Here is a 16,129-nt window from a genome sequence, read left to right as displayed (position 1 = left end):
TTCAAGTCTCTTTGGTGGGAGGAAATTAGAGCACATGGAGAAAACCCATGCAAGCTATTGATAGAACATGCACGCTCCACACAGCATCATACCCAGGATCTTGAAGCTGTGAGGCAACAGTTATAACATTGTGTCATTGTCAAGTCAGCTCCTTTCATCAATCTAATAAAAGTAACAGTAATATGTCTTGCACTGACTCAGCTAGACGCTGTCTGTGATTCATCCTCTCATTACATCTGACGGAAGCTTCTATCTGTTCATCGGCCTTCTGATGCTATGAAGTAAAACAGTTATGACTTCTCTCTGCTTCTCCTATTCAAATTTAAATTCTATTTACGGCACTGCCAAAGCAATCATGGGATTTTATGAACCATTCCAGTAATGCAGTATGCTAATACAATTCAAACATGAATTTTAAGTTGAGAAAGGAAATTAAAATTCAATTGACAAAAGAGAGGGAAAAAAAGACTTTCTTATGATACAAGAAAAGCAGCAATAATGATGACAATTACAACACAGAACATAAGAATGATTATGAATAATTCATCTAGACCATTAAGGAGCTAATTGTTTAATTGATCTGTGTATCGCATTCAGCCATATCCTGAATTTAACTACAGTATTATCTTTCAGAACAGTGGCCTAGATAGTTTGTTCAATACTCCCACAACCCTTTGCGTAAAGTGCCTCCTGTTATCAGTTTAAATTGCCCTTCTACATAAAGTAATCTTTACCTGTCTTTTCTGGTTCCTGTTTCTGTGTTGATGCTGAAGAAGTTCATTGGGTTAACTTTGTCAGTGCCTTTAAGGATTTTGAATACTTGAATTAGGTCCCTTCATAGTCTTCTCTGTTCAAAACTAATAAGTTTAATTTCTTTAACCCTGTCACTCTTGGAAACTCCTTTGAAGCCAATGTCTGGATTGATTCCAGCAATATCTTTTCTATAATTTTTCTGTAAATGTCTGTAAAATGGTGACCAAAATTGAATATAATATTCTAAATGAGGGTTTACTCATTTCTTATCATAAAAAATATCCATATACTTTTTAATAGATATGATATATATATACATTTATTATACAGGTATAGCTGCAATAGGATGGCAGGGTCAGACAAGATGACCTGCCATCCTTGGTCACCTGACTGAGTGCTGGAGGCCAATTGGTCAGGTGGCATATAAAAACCAGGAAGCTGAGGCAGCAAGGTGTTGGTCAACATTTTGTAATGGAAGAAGAGTGAAGGTCCTCTGTTATGCACCTTGAACCAGAGACAGATAAGTAGGAAAGTATTCATCTCCATAGCTATTGTAGTCATGTGACCTATAGAACTTGTGAGTGTTGTTGAGAAGAGCTTTGATGTTTGGAGAAAAGTGTTTTGTGCCAGTAAATAATAATAATATTAATAATTGCTTACATTTATATAGCGCTTTTCTGGACAATCCACTCAAAGCAGTTTACAGGTAATGGGGACTCCCCTCCAAAACCACCAATGTGCAGCATACATGCAACGGCAGCCATAGTGCACCAGAACGCTCACCACACATCAGCCAATTCGTAGATGGGGATTATTAGGAGGACATGATTGGTAAGGACCAATGGGAAACTTGGCCAGGATGTCGGGGTTACACCCCTACTCTTTTCGAGAAACGCCCTGGGATTTTTAATGACCACAGAGAGTCAGGACCTCGGTTTTATGTCTCATCCGAAGGATGGCACCTGTTTACAGTATAGTGTCCCCATCACTATACTGGGGCATTAGGACCCACAAGGACCGCAGGGTGAGCGCCCCCTGAGTTTCAGCCCTAAGGGTGAGTTTTTCCCAGGAGGTCTCCCATCCAGGTACTGACCAGGTTCACACTTGCTTAGCTTCAGTGGGTTGCCAGTTGTGAGTTGCAGAGTGATATGGCTGCTAGCGTATACACTGCAACACTCTGGTAAAACATTCTTTAACACCCTCTAATTCAAACCCCCTTTTACACAACACACTGCAGCTCTCTGTTGCCTTACCCACTGTGTTTGGCTGAGACTACATGTAATGTTTTTGCCTTTGTTCTTATAGCACTGTTACTCAGAAACTCATTGGGTTACTCATTTTGTGAACTCCTTGAAGATTATGTTGCCTCACCTCTGCAGGATATAGCAGTTTAAGGATGAAAGTAAAGGGCTCGCACGCCTGACACAACATCTAATCTGACTACAGTCCAGGACAGTGCAGTGAAGCATGTAAAGCAGACTAGAAAAAAGGTAATCATTCCTAATTAGCTCACTGTTAACAACAAAGAGCCAGCTTCTCTTTGCAGCTAAAGGGATGCGTGGGATAATTGCCATGTACATTTTGAAAGCAAAAATTATAGAAAAAATTAGGTGCAGTAATTACTGCTATTTCTGGAAGATGAGCTGTGCAGAAATGAGAGCCATGGGGCATCAGCTAACTGGGCTTCGATGAGCCTGGAAGCAGGAATCATGCTTGTCCAAGTGCTCTCTGGGGAGCCAGGTCGGCCTGTGACACACTGTTCCTATGGCCAGGCTTTGGTCTCTGAGCCTTTACTTCATCAGGGTCTGTTTCTCCTTGCTGTCTTTTACTCTGGTCAGATACTCGGGCAGTTTTTAGGCATCACTTGTACTCCAGTTTGTGGTCTTCTTACACTGAGTGAGGTAGTGTTGTTGGTCTGGTGCTGTGATTTGGTTGACTTTGGTTTGTGGTGTTTTAGTTGTACTGTCCTGAGGCTGGCTGGTGTCAGTGAGCTTCAAGACCAGCTGGCTGTGTAGGCTTTTCTCTGGGCTCATCTCTTGGCTCTGCAGAGCCTTGTGGTATTAGGAGCTCTGGTCCTAGCTTTTTAGGTATTGCCAATATTTAATGGTCTTTTCTTTATATCACTATCGGTGTAATTTATCCCTGCTTGCTTGAATTGTTTGGTGTTTTTCTCTGCATATGAAGAAGGTTTTACTAAAATCTGCATGTAGGACTTCTTTGAGCTGTTTGACCCATTTCGTGTAACCCCCGACTTCACCGTCATATAGGGCAATGGGTTCGATTATTCATTCAAATATCTGCAGCTGGGTTTTGGTGAGGGGGTTGATATTGTGCAGCCTTGTTCCAATGTAACAGAAATCCTCATGTGGCATCTTCTTCAGTGCTGCCACTCCTGTGACTAACTTCCAGAAAGCTTTTGAAAAAGACCTTGCGAAGTCTTAGATAGTGTAGCACATTGATTGAGAACTGGTTAGCAAAAAGGAACCATTACTGTACATCATCTTAAGTGGCACAACTTGTAATTACAATGTGATCCACACTAGTATGAAGAACATCACAATGAATATCATTTGGGTGAATCTGAACTGCAAGAGAGTGCACATGAAAGGGACTTGAGTGTTTATATAGATCCACCCTCATCAGGATAATGTGGAGAAATATTAAAAACGCAAGCAAAATGCTTGTGTATGGAGCAAAAAGCTTGAAATACAATTCCAGGGAAATTATACTCAAAGTTTACAATACATTCAAAAACCTCACATAGAATATAATAGAAGTGTTTAGTTTTGGTCAACACACCATAAAAAGTATATTGTAGTCTTATAAGGTAAAAAGAAGTGCAAGGTCTCAGAGAATTGTCCTATCAAATTAGGAGATGTGATGATGTGGAGGTGGAGGATTGTAAAATGATTAAATTTGGTCTTGCATGATTCCCTTCCAAGTATAGATGTGCTTAGACTATGGGGCAGTGAAAATGAGCTCTGGTCAGAAAGCCACAAAAAAGGGGCTCATCTGACTCACTCTGAGCACTTCTGACTTTGCTGTGCTGGATCACGCCCTGCGTCGTCACGTTCCTGAGGAACATTGTAGCTTCCTGTCTAGATCAAAGACCCTTGGCTGTACATATTCCATGACATGAGCATCTCTCCAGCAACATAAAGGTTACAGTCAAGAGGGCACAGGGGTCTTTTTACCCATCTAGCCCATTTAGAAGTAGTAATTGATTCAAGAACTCACCCAGTTGCTGTCCCTTTTGCAGTTTTTTTTAAAGTTGAAAGTAGTGCAGCACTGTTTAAGGAAAACAAGCGTTCTATGGAGGGAAAATAGGAGTTCAGCTGTCAAGCATTAAAACTCAACCAAGAGTCCAGGGTGCAATTTCACAGCTGGGCCCCATCTGAGAGAATTGAACTGTGCTGAAATGTTTTGTAATTCAGAGGTGATATTACACTGGCATTTTTTTTTTTAGGAAAGTCAGGATGACATTGTTATTCTGTAAAATTTTTTTAGAATTTGTGTTTTAAGTTGTCTAACAATGCAAAAACAACCAGCAATATAGACATGAACGTTTTTTTTTTATTATCAGCTTGTAGTGAACATGATGGAAGTACACTCCCGATACTTGTTATTTTAGCAGACGTCTTGTATTCTCTAAGCCTTCCTTCATAACTTATTCAAACAATGGTTTCCGTTGCAGAAAACACAATGTAAAATGCCGTCAAATTATCAAAGTATTTTCTGTCTTGTGTAGAAATATTATCTTCCCTGTGCAATGTCTGTCTAATCTTTATTCATGAAAGGCAGTCTAGGAAAAATACCCTTGAACAAGTCAGTGATGCTTTGAGAAGTGTGTGCCAATGATTCTGCTGCACGTTTTAATTCCATTTATAGTCAGCGGATACCTTTCTTTTGGGAGAGTGTAGTCAATACCATACAAGACCTGTGTGTGAGCTTGGGCCCAGGGACATCCCTTAGCATAGTGAACTAGGCGACTGTCTAGGGCCCTGAGGCCACCAGGGGGCCCCCTCAATGTGCAGCACAACATTTCTAAAAAAAAATTGACAAGTTTATCAATGTGACACAAAAAATTCCCTCCAGTAGCTCTTTCTGTCGCTGCTGTGCTGATCTAGGCTGTTGAAGTTTGTTAGTTATAAATTAATAATATTATTAGTTGTGAATGTAAGTGTAGTAATTTATGTCACTGTTGATGCAGTAAATGACTCACATCTTCACCGTAAGATGACAGTATCAGTGAGCTTTCAGTTGCTGCTACACTGAATGCTATTCATTTAATTTAGGAAAGTAGTAAATACTGTTAATGATCAGTTTTATTAATCTTTCATTACATCTAATTACTGTACTTGTAATGAAACATTACAAGTGACCTTTTACTCGCGTTGCAAACGATGTTGTAATGGTTAAAAATTGAAATCATATTGTTGCTACTGGTAAAGCACATAGGTATCAGCTACCCAGTGCAGGAGGTTAGGGGTGGGGGCTTACTGGGAAAGACGCTGGGTAGCAATACCTACTCAGAGACCTCCAGGAAAATACATTGGCACTTGACATGTCTTTCTGGAAGACTTCTTGGAAAACATGAACAACAAACCATTGCACAATGCACAAAGTAATGTTTTGGTGCAAAGTAAAGGTTTGGTGCACTGTAGTGCTTTTCCTTGGTAAACTAGTATAATATGCTACACATAGTAAAATGTTACAACTATCTGAAGTTAATACATCTTTAAGTAAAACTCTGTTGCATTTCATAGTTTTGTCTAATAATTAAATAGTGTTGTTAGAATGGCAGTAACCATGCAAAGCATTGTTCCTTGACTTTCTGTGTGTTATAACAACATTGTTGTTTTGTGTTCTATGCAAAACGTGAACCTGTATCACTAGCTTTCAACCACACAGACAGTAATGCTACACCTGGAGATGACACAACTTTGATAGTTCTCAGTGCAGAGCAAGTGCCTCAGGATATAAGAGGGAGTCCAGCAGTTTCTCTCAATGCTTTGCTAGAGGCTCAATGTTTTGTTTGAAGTTAGTAACAGCATGTAAAAAAGTATTAGTTGGTGTGGCCTCACTTCATGAGTGTGAGGCACTTGTCCGCTGTACTGCAGACATGAGGACACTGATCTGCCTCATGCACTTCCAGAGTTTCACCTCTGCACACGTGTTGTGTTTCTTGGTAAAGCTTATTTTGGAGCACAACTGTGAGAGCTGCAGACATGAGAAGGCATACATGCTATTTTTCAGTTTCAAATGAAATACAAGTTTCCTCCATAAGCAACACTTAAGCAACATATTTTTTAAAACACATCGCGTTGTACATGACCACCTGACAGAATATTTTCTAAGATTTCCCACTTGTCAGAATTCCCATATCAGTCCAGTGTCTTGGAATTCCTTAAAAGACCCCAGCAAATAGAACCATCTGTGGCTTCAGGCATTATTCAAAGCACTGCCTTTCTTCCCATCAGCACAACCCCACCTCCAGGATTATAAAGTTATACTGTAATGTTGTTGTATTGTATCCTTCTTTCTTTGATTTTTATCCCATCAAGAATACAAACCTGTGGAGCTAATTCTGTGAGGCTGTGTGTATCTTGATTGTGCGTGTGGCAGATGTCTCTCTCAGCAGGGGCAGATCTGACTGTCAGCAGGAGAAGGCCTTCCAAGATGAAGCGCTGGAGCTGGTAACAGAATAAGGGATCACCAATGAGTGTGAATGAACTGCACAAGCAGTGTGGCAAGAGTCTGAGGAGAAGCTGCTAAACAGCACATTGATATGCTCACTCTGGGCCCATCAGTGTCGCACTGTTATGGACATGAGTGACACACTCATTCTCTGCAGCATTTACAGAGCAGAAAGCCCAGCTGGGTAGAAGAGATCTGAGTTTTTCCTTTCGCCATTCTGAGCTCACAGAGAATAAGACACACTACCACATAAAGAGACATGAATGGATGTAGCTAGCAGAGTGCCAATAGCCGTAGACTTCCCGTACTTTATAGTTTCATCACATGACTATCCTACTCAGTCAAGTGCAGGACTGCATTGTGAAAACTGTTTAGCTGTTGTTCCAAATTTTAACGTATTAGATTTCTGGCACTCAAAATGTTTTCCTTGCTCACAGTGTATTTAATTTTAAATAATAATGCACAACACATTCTTTTCAGTGTGCACGGATTATGTTATCAGGTAAGTGACTTTTGTCTTCACAGCAACAACGATAGTGCTAATAATAAACATCAGCAGAATTACCACCTTGTTCTTGTCATGCACCAGAGGTTAAGCAAGGCTGCTCTTATCAGGACTCTGATAGGAGACCTCTGGGGAACCAGGTTTCCATTGTAGGTGGAAAAGTAGGCAGTGCTTTTCCCTGTGGACCAGAGTGTCCATGCGAAGGTTCCATTATGGTAATTGGGGACACTACTCTGTAGGAGGTGTCATCCATTTGGATGAATCATTACTGACTAAATAGTCATTAAAGATCTCAGATCATTCAAAAGTGTACTTCTGGCTGAAATTCAAACTGAGTTTGCATAGTCTAGTCTTTAAATGGTGATCTTCACCTGTGCAGTGGGGCTACTGGCAAAGAATGTACTTCACTGGTGGATGAGGTGGATTGGATTCCCTTCTAGGTAAAGTGCTTTGGGATCAAATTCTATATACATAATATATACTGTACTGTACATGTACTGTACATGCAAGGAATTATTCTTTTATTATTGATACAAATGGGGGGTTACGAAAATAGAGAATACCAAAAACAGACTGAGCAGGTTAATCAATGATTAAAGAAAACAAGTAAAAGAGTAATAAATCAGGCACTCTTTGTTAAACAAGTATTTATTAATAAGGACATAACACACATCATAAACATACAAAATACAAATTACTCTATTTACAAACATGACATCTAGGAAAACCTACATGCTCAACAACCAACAAGAAAAACCCCAGACTGCTGCCAAGCATTCAAATCTTATATAACACCTTACAGGCCCAGAAATAGAGATTCACCTGCCTTCTGCAGAAAACAGAATTCAAAGTAAAGTTAAATCTCTATTTACTACAAAATAAATGAGAATCTATGTCCCTGTTCTAAAAATGCATTCACTAACGCGGAGAGACAGCTTTTAACCTAGGGATTCACTAAACAGGAAATCAGAGTTTCCTTAACAAGTTAACCTCTTAACAAGGTTTAAATTCTTAACTCAGATCTGGTCTTGAAGGCTGATTGGAACAAGGAACTCCCCCCTGGCACTGTCTCTTCTCTTGTGTTTTGCTGTACACTCTTCCTTCTCTTTCTGCTGCTTCTCCCCTCTGTCTTTTCACGTCTGTTTTCATCCTCTTTTCCTCAGCTGTTGGTGACTCTTAATCATTTACCCAGAACTTAATTGACCAAGAAACCTTGGTTTGATCAGTGTGTCTCAGACTCAAGTAAACAATATAGCTCTTTTTTTTGTTGTTTTGAAGCTCCTACTGCCAATGTTGACACTACCTAGATGTTTGACTATTGTCCCTAGATTTTTGAGACACCTCAATAGTCACTTCCAATAATCATAACATTAATAATATTATTACAACCAACATGTAAATGCACTGTAATAGTGTATCTGCTGTAGAAGCAAAGCTAATTGGACAGATGAAGACATGCACTGACAGCATTAATTTCCCAGGGGGGCAAGGCCTACAATGCAAGCTGTTACCATTAATTTGCTACTACAATGCAAGAATGGATTACTGGTCGTGAGCTGTGCGCCTGCTGAGCAGGAGAGCTGGCTGTGTGCACACTGACAGACTGACACAGTCCACTTTACCACCATTTTCTGCTAGTTCAGCTCATCTTGTCAATGTTTCCTCATTTCCGTTCATTTGATGTAAGCTGACATTTCACATCAGCACTAAGTTACGCAATTTAAAAGACACATTTTTAAAATGTTTTAAAGCTTACTTATGCCTTTGTGTCTGGAGAATATAGAGCACTGGGGAGTTTTTCAAATCACCAACACTATTTGGGGAAGATTTTACATATGAACTGGACAGAGGCGCACAAATGTAGTGTTTCAAGCACTGAACCTTCATCATCTGCCATCAGCTCCTTTGGGTTGGTTATCTGATTGTCACATGTCTTTTCACCCATCTTAGTCAAGGCAACTAGATCAGAAGAGGACAGAAGAAACATTTAAAAGATGTGATCAAATCAATCTTGAAGAAATTCAAGACCAACCCCAGGGGAGACTGTGACAGCGGGTAACTCCTCCAAGCCAAAAGACCAGTTCTCTGCTGGAGCAGAGTGTTCTACTGTCTAGATTGCAGCGGGGTGATGTCACTTGTGTATGTGGCTCAGGCGTGAACCCTTGTACTGTACATGTGCTTTGGGTTTGTTCAGGTTGTTGTAACATGGTGTGTATCCTGGACTCCAGGGTGGCTTAGTTGGGACAGGTTTCAGGTTGAGCTCTGTGATCCAAGCAAGGCTCCCCGGGCCCCTGCGGGCACATATTGCAGGGATGAGCCTCTTATCCAATTGGCACCGAATGTCCTGTACATGACAGCATATGTGATGTGTTAAAGAGAACAATGGCTCAAAGAAGTCTGCCTGAACAACCTCATTATTTATAAGAAATTATTAAAAGGGACTAGGTTCTGCTGTGATTTTTTTTAAAAGCGCCATACAAATCTTCAGCAGCTGTTACTGTTTGGAATAGAGATTTGAATGTTTGAAATATCCTCAGACGATATTTGGGAAAATATACTGTAGTCTTGGCCTCTATGAATATTCATTTAAATGATTTACTTCAGTGATCTACAGAAAGTGTATTTGACTCTTGTAGAGTTTTATGTGAAGCCTATCCTAAGTGCCCTGTGCTCACCCTGTCCACTGGGGATCTTTCTACACATGTTTTAAGACCATACAAATGTGGTTACGTTTTGGAAACCTTTTCGCTGCTTTTCCCACTGCTCCAAACAGTAGAAGTAAAAGCTCTCTTTTTCCTAACGAGGTCTGAGATCAAACAGTGAGAATACTGTTCAGTACTACGGCCTTCAGAGCCCTGGTCACTAAACTTTTACCATCATGGTAAAGGAAGTCTGTGCAAGTTCGTATCCGGAACAGATACTGGACTGATCTCCAGTCAAGTGCTTTCTATTCCCCTGCAAAGGCCTTTTGCACTATTGTTGTCTTGATGTACAGTATAACTGCAAAATGTTTGGAATTATGAACTGTATAATTTTTTAAATTTAGACAAGACCAGAGTCTTAAAAGCTGCTTCAAGATGTTTTTAACTATTTGATTTTCAGCTAGACATTGCGATCAGTAGGAAACATGTAGCAAGTGGCCTGAGATCTAGGAGAGCAGACTGAGCTGCTCTTCACAGGCAGTTATGGAACATTTCTGGACCAGCATACATCAGGACATTAATTACTATCAGGAAGTTTAAAATAGCGGAGAAAATGGGACATGATAGGAAAATGAGGTAATAAGGTGTAATTAGTGTGGACAGGTGCGGTATGTGGACGTAACAGCTGTTGGACTTGGGTTCCCAGGGATAATTCCCAAATAGCCACAACAGTTTCATGATCACCAATACGCCCCCCCCCCCCCCGCCTGATGGCAGACTTTGTAAAGAGATTATCTTATGACCTTCACGAGTGGCGCAAAGGGATGTGATCAGAAAACAGCAAAATGTCATCGGTGCTCTTCTGACACCACGTCGCGGCAACCAAGAACTTCAATTCATCAAGCCTGTCTCGTTAATACCTGCGCAGCTCTGTGCTGATTACAAATTAAAGGGGATCGATAGTCCCAGTAGACACCCACAGGTTGCTCCTGCTTCAGCCCCATTAGGCTCACAATACCAGCAGCCCTGGAAACGCAGACTGGCAACAGGCGGCTGCTTGACATTTAGAGAGCCGTGGCAGAGAAGATGTTGCTCATCCTAGCAGTGCCCAATTAGAGATGCACAGAGAGTAAGTGCTCTCCTGGCTGCAGCATTGCTAGTGACACCACTGTCATCCTGTAATTGTTCCACTCAGGTGAGGCACGCACTGATTAGCAATGAGCTCGTTAGGTACCCAAAAGGTCTCTGTCTTTTGAATCTTCAGCCCAGGGGACACAAGCCATTCCTCGACCAATTTCAGAGATAATAGGAGCTTTCTGTCCTTGACAACGAGAAGAACAGAGGTTCAAAGGGTGTTGATGCTAGTTCAATTTTCTTGCTTTGCAAGTTAAATAAAAATTCAATCATGGGAAAGCAAGCAGTTTAGCTGTTTGACCCTTCAGCTCTCCACAGAATATGATCAAGGGCATTTGTGCTCCTCCTGTATGAAGTTACCTGGTTGTGGGATTTTGCAAGATTGGGGAGAGGAATCTGCCAGTCTACTATTTTACCATGAAGCTACTGTCTGCTTTGGAATGGGTGAAAGTGTACATAAATTCTAGGATTTCACACGAATAATCACATGGGTATAGATTAGAGAATAAACAAAGATCATGATGGTGTCTTGAGTGCTACAAAACTGTGAACTTCTTATTTATTTTTTTCTTAAGGCTTCCAGTGCTCTCCCTTTTGATTCTTCTATCCTGTTTGCCTTTACTGACCTGTCACAATAACCAAGAAGCTGCGCTGAGCCACACAGAGACCCCATTTCTCTGGCATCTTCAAGCTCATCCAACACTTCCAGGCCAGGCTAGAGGCAGACAAGTGCTTTATTGGAATGACTGAGAAATTACTGCACCGCTAAAGCACAATAGCAATTAACAATTAATTACAATCATAATAAGTAATTAAGAATTACAGCTTAGAACTAAAACACACAGGCAGCAGGAGAGTGAAAAGATTCATTTTCACCATGCAGCTGAAAGAGCTCAGTTGGGAGATTGTTAGATTGAGGAGCTAAAGGTTGCTGGTTCACTTTTGGGTTTTTGAATTTTGGACATTTTTTTTTATCATGGTTTCGTTCAAGACAGGGTTGCGTGAAATCCTTGGATCAATTAATACTAACTACTAAATGGGCTAAATGGGCCGAGTGGCTCATTTCATCTGTTAACCTTTTTGATGTTCTTAAATTCTAATTCACATGCTTCAGATATACATCATGATTGTACTGTGCATTGGTAGTTCGGCACTAATTCTGTCACCATGATGGCCTGCTGTTTGCAAAATTTGCTGGTTACAACAGGCTGAACCAATTTATATTTATACATTATTCACAAAGAATGACTGAGGGCAAGACAAGGTGGGGAGGTTAATTCTCCAGCACATCCAATTTCCTGCTGCATGTTCCAATCTGTCTGAGACACACTGAGCAGAGTGATGAACACAGCTGAAGTCCCAGCAGAGAGGGCTTGACATCTCTACTCAATACGGCAGCAAGGTTTGTCAGCCTCAGCCTTTATACTGCACAGTCTAGCAGACCTGGGCTGCAGACAATACTTTCACACAAATATACATGTGCAGCATGACGGGAACAAAGTACATGTACATGTTGAACTCCTACTTTAAATTATTTCATTATGATGTTGTTATCCTTTTTGAGTAAGATGAAGACAAAAACAGTCTGCTCCAATCTGTCTAAAAACTCCTCTGCAATCCAGTACAGGATCTCAGGAAGACGGAGCCTCACCTGACAGACCCATGGCAGGACACACACTCACACACTGATCCTTGTCAGCATGCACACGTGCGCACACACACACACACACACACACACACACACACACACACACACACACACACACACACACACACACAGAGGGAACACTCAGAGACGTCTTTGGATTGAAAGAGGAAACCAGTGCCCCCAGTGAACATCCATGTGGCCACAGGGGAACATGCAAACTCCTCACAGAAGACACTCCAGGACAGAATCGAATCTAGGAGTGGCAGTGTTACAGTCACACCAGCCACACCCAAGCCTAATGCTGAGAAGAAAAGAAAAATGATCAGAAAACAAGAAGAAAGATGAAGGAGGAGGAGGGGAGAAGGGGGGGAGGGGGAGCTGTAGTGCCATTTCTTTAAGCTGAAGCCACTCTGTCCTTCACCGTGTCATTGTTACGACCTTTTTTTTTTAAAACCAGCTGGAAAAAAATGAAGCAGAGGATGGAGAAAGCTGCAGATTAGATCTTGAGAAGAAATCGATACAAATATTTGTGTTAGATGACTCTGTGGGGCAAGATGAATGTCCGCAGGGCAGGTGTGTGCAGAGATGAATGGTCCATGTGAAGGATGGCCAGGGGGGCTCACATGCACACAGGGGGTGTGTGGGGGGATTGATTGCGTCATCCCTGGGGGGCTGGCAGGCAGACACACCCAGGTCCAGACTCACAGAAATGCTGGCTGATTGCTGCGCCAATACAAAACATGCTCGCTATTTTCTGAAATGCAGCTGCAGAAATGTCAAAGAGACAATGGAGGTGAAAGCTTTTGAGAGGAACTCGGCTGCAATTGATCCGAGTTTGAAACCCTGCTTCGAAAGTCTTCCCATCAGTGTTTTGAGCAGCTTTCAGTCTAGTGCGCTATGTCAGATCTTTGCCTCTCTTGCGGTGTGTCGCTGGTGCACAATGTGTATGTCTGTGTAGGGCAAAAATATGTATGATAGGTAAGGTCAGAATTTTTGAATATGTCACATACTGTATATTTTCTAACCCCAGTTCAGGGTTGTGGGGGAGCTGGAGATTATCCAGGCAAGCAACGGATAAAATGAATACAGCCTGGATGGGATGCCGGTCCATTACATAAATACAGTTTTTTTTAATTAAGACTGATCAAGTATTTTTTTTAATTAATACAAAAAGCTGTTTTGAAATGCTGATAAAGATGTTTTTGAGTGCCTGGTAGGAATCAATGCTATTATAAGTACTCTACACTCATTTGGGTTGCTAACCTTACAGACCCTATCGCTGCAGTATTCCAGGGGTTCTTATGCAACAACGCTCCTATGGTCCCTGTCCCCCTTGTTTTACACTATTCTTATGGCGAAACATCTCCCACATGAATCGTTTCGCTATAAGTATCCCCTTTCTTTTATCTAACGCCAATACAGTATATATCAGAGTTTCCATGCATATGAAATAAACTGGCTGCATAGTCTGGGTGTTAGTGACATCCTCATGCTCTGTACAGATCGCAAAAACATGTCTGATGTTCCTGTTCCAGCCAGTGCATTGCCGCTGATCACAAGAACACACCCATCTGCATGCTTTGTTAGAGAGGAGCCCTGCTACTGCCCCAGGAACTGCAGCCTGCGTACCGTTTCCCACAGCCTCTGGGATTTGATGCAGATCTGTCTGTGAGATTTTCCCCCTTGCAATGAAAGAGAAAGAGATCAAGCGGTGGATGAGAACCTGCAATTCTTTGACATATTCAGTGCTCAGTGCTGTTTTACACTGGCTCTCTGTAGGGGTTATGTTTTAATTCCTACTGACACTGCTGCTGGGATTCAGAGCGCTTCAGTCATCTCTGGGTCAGAGTTCACAGGGCCAGTCATTGAGTGGTGGAGTTAATCGAATACAGATTTGTATTTGTGAGAAAAGACAAATATCGTGCCTTTCCTATTATTTCTTTTGTCTCTACGTTCCCTGCAACTATGGCCCATGGAGAATTATTCAGAGAGATAGCAACAGTGGCACCAGTGAATTCAGTCGTCTGAAGTGCCAAGTTTAATTTGACTGCTTTTGGAAAAGCCTGGGGGAACAGTGGGGCAGCGTGTCAGCATATTCTCCCATGTGTGTCTGAAACAGTGGCATAGAGTGGGCGGAGCTACACGTGTCTCCCATCACAGAGTTCTGATGCTGGAGGAGATCCTGCACATTGAAGGCAGGGGGCAGTAGAGCGCACCTTAACCGTTGTATACTTAGCCGCTGGGGTAATGTGCAGAACGCACCTTATTAATAATGGAAAATAAAATACAAGAAGTGCATCTTTCCACAGCTCCCACAGGAGGGTGAAAAAGAAACACAAAATGAATAATGAACAACCAGAAAGCACTGCCACGCTTCGCCTGCCACACAAATCAGAGCATCTGAGGACAGGCACCCTGAGACAAGAGCAGGCAGCACATTATGTCATCCTGGCCAGGCTGGGAACACCTGCGAACAGAGATGCTGCCTACCGTAACCAAGGCAGAACAGCAACAACAGAAACTGGGGAACCACTGGGGAGCAGTCATACTGTCATGCAATCTCATCTGAACTCTATTTCAAAAGACAAGAAGATACTTCCTAACGCTTGAGTTTAGAGCTAAGTTACTGTGAGAAAGGGGAAAGCTATGAGCTGTGGGAGATAGATGGGTAAATTCAAGCTGTGCAGGTCCAGTTCTCATCAATGAATTTCAGTGTCAGATTGGAAGATAGAAGGCAGTGCAGTTTAGCAGAACATCAAAGACGCTGGTCAAGGACTGATAAGCTGGCCCAGTGCAGCTCAATGGATTGATTAGTGGTCGTTCTAGAGAGAGTCGAGAAAGCTAGATCTTCCATTAGATGAGTGAAGAAAGATGTACTGCAGAGGAGTCAGTAGCTGAATTCCAGCTGGACTTGCAGCAGCTTGTCTCACAGAGGAGAGGGAACACAGCAGCCTGTTTCTCAGAGAAGAAGTAAGAAAGATACCAGGCTTTCTCACAGAGGAGAGGTAAGAAAGACAGCAGCATGTTTCCCAGAGGAAAGGTAAAAAGACAGCACCCTGTCTCTCAGAGGAGAGGTAAGAAAGACAGCAGCCTGTTTCCCAGAGGAGAGGTAAGAAAGACAGCAGCCTGTCTCACAAAGGGGAGATAAGAAAGACAGCAGCCTGTCTCTCAGAGGGACATGCTACAAAGCTAAGCAAAAGTTCAGTAATCAAACCCTGCATGCAGTATATACAGCACTTAACAAATGTATCAAACATACTGTAGTGCCCTTCTACCAGGTAGTTGGCTGCTTCTTGACCTTCACACTGACAGCCAGGCTTTCTCCTTCCTCTACCTCAGCCTATTTAAGGGAGGAGGAGTTTCCTCTCTTCCTTTTTTGCGTTTGTGGTATAAGCCTCCGTCTCTTTCCTTTAGTCTTGGCACCTCACCCTCTCCATGATCAGCAGCCCCAGCTGCACTACTGAAGGGCAATAAACCTGAGCCTGAAGCTGCATGCGGCACATGCTGAAACACCTTGGGAAAGGAGAAAGTCACTGCAATAAAACTTAATAAAGACAGTTTGTCCATAAGCTGAATTGGTGCTTGATAACTAACAGGACTGGGACTTGATTTTTTCTAACTGCTCGGCAGAGATGTATGAGATGAGGCAATTTGACAGATCTAGAGGCTGTAGGACAAACAAGGCTGTAAGGCTGTAAACTATATCTTTATAAAATAAAAGAACACACAAACCTACTTGTGTTTTCCCAA

Source organism: Atractosteus spatula, chromosome 1 (genome assembly GCF_055471065.1).
Source record: "Atractosteus spatula isolate fAtrSpa1 chromosome 1, fAtrSpa1.hap1, whole genome shotgun sequence".
Taxonomy (NCBI): Eukaryota; Metazoa; Chordata; class Actinopteri; order Semionotiformes; family Lepisosteidae; genus Atractosteus; species Atractosteus spatula.
The sequence above is the reverse complement of the archived record's forward strand: the minus strand, read 5'-3'. Positions refer to the sequence as shown.